This window comes from Galeopterus variegatus, unplaced genomic scaffold, assembly GCF_000696425.1.
Source record: "Galeopterus variegatus unplaced genomic scaffold, G_variegatus-3.0.2 Scaffold1786, whole genome shotgun sequence".
Taxonomy (NCBI): domain Eukaryota; kingdom Metazoa; phylum Chordata; class Mammalia; order Dermoptera; family Cynocephalidae; genus Galeopterus; species Galeopterus variegatus.
The window spans coordinates 259,073-260,548 of NW_007727897.1; the positions used below are offsets into that span (position 1 = coordinate 259,073).

A 1,476-nucleotide genomic window follows, 5' to 3' on the forward strand; every position below is an offset into this window, starting at 1 on the left:
AAAAAAAAAGAGTGTAAAAGCAGGGAAAGAGACTTGTAGAGCACACAAGTCAGTAAAAAAATTGGGAGTTGGAAGGAACCAGACCTGACTGCCACCTCCAAGTCCTTTGTATCATACATTACTGTTCACTATTCTGTGAATTTAAAAATCTCTCTTTACCACGGGAAAATGAAACTTAAATAATTACCTTTTCATACTGGTTACAATGAAAAACTTATGAAGAAAATGTAAATATTAGTTTGGTGAAATAATTTAACTGCTAATAGTCAAATTAAGCATGTTTACAAATGACACTAATTAGCAAAAGGAGCTCAGACGAAACTGACCAGCTATTTGGTTGGTGTGTGTGATACCAAATTTTAAATCAATGGACAAGATGTAAACCCTATCTAACCTTTCCTAATAAAAGGTTTTAATTCTGCTTTTGTTACTTTCTAGTATGTAATTTTGGGCAATTTACTTATTTCTCTGTTTCAAAGATAAGCAATAATACCATGTTTGTCAGCTGGCTATTGTGAATCAAATAAGTTAGCTCATATTAAGGCCTTACAGTAGTATCTAGCACATATTAAGTGCTTACAAATGTTAGTTCCCTTTCCAATCTTGTAAACTTTAAGGAAATAGAAAATGCTTTTGCCTCTTTTTACTTCACCAGAAAGCTTCCTTAAATGAAATATATATGGGTCCTGGTCCTCAACTTCAGTGATCAGCACTTGCTTAAAAACTAAATCTAAAACAGGGACATTGTGACATAATACAAGGCAAATGAGGTTTGTAATCAACAGATCTGTGTCCAAATCCCAGCTTAATGCTATAAAAGCTATTGACTTTTTTACCAAACCTCACAAAACTTCTCATCTTAAAATGAGAATATTATCTAGCTTTTTACCATTTTATCTTTCACATTGACAGTTACATCACAAATATTTTGAAAAGGGCATGTCTTATTCTTCTTTGTCTTCTCCATACTACTATGGCTCAAAGTATAAGATTTGCTGTTGGAATAAGGCAGGAGATTGATAAAAAAGATTTCAGACTAGAATAAACATATCATATTACAGAAAGATAAAGTACAAACCTTGTTTAATTGGCTCCAACTCTGGGCATTATGTTGCTTCCTTTTCTTTTCTTATGAATGGACCTCAAATATTCTTTTCTAAAGGAAGAAGCAAAGTAGGGAATATATATTAGTGAAGGGCATTTGAATTACTCTTTAAAATGGAACACTCTTTAATTCATCATAAGGCAGTCAAACTTTTATTTATTTTATTTGATGGACTTATTTTTAAGCAATAACATAACCAAGAAGTGTTTTAGTTGGCTAATACAACAGAAAACACTACAGGTTTAAGTAGCCAAAAAGTAAACATATCCTTTAATATTAATATTTAATTTGTTCCTTACTTCAAAAAATTACTTTGAAATAGTAGCAAGATCTCTATTAAAGATGACTTAACTACTGAGCGACTACATGAA

General features: G+C 31.4%; 1 protein-coding gene across 1 annotated transcript in view; it reads right to left on the reverse strand.

The window, feature by feature from the left end:
- Window positions 1–1,158, reverse strand: part of PEAK1 (pseudopodium-enriched atypical kinase 1) — a 155,950-nt gene extending 154,792 nt beyond the window's left edge. Inside the window, exon 1 of the mRNA XM_008578936.1 lies at window positions 1,079–1,158. The gene's annotated coding sequence lies outside the window, so the exon portion shown is untranslated. The remainder of the gene's footprint in view (window positions 1–1,078) is intronic.
- Between the last annotated feature and the right edge of the window lie 318 nt (window positions 1,159–1,476).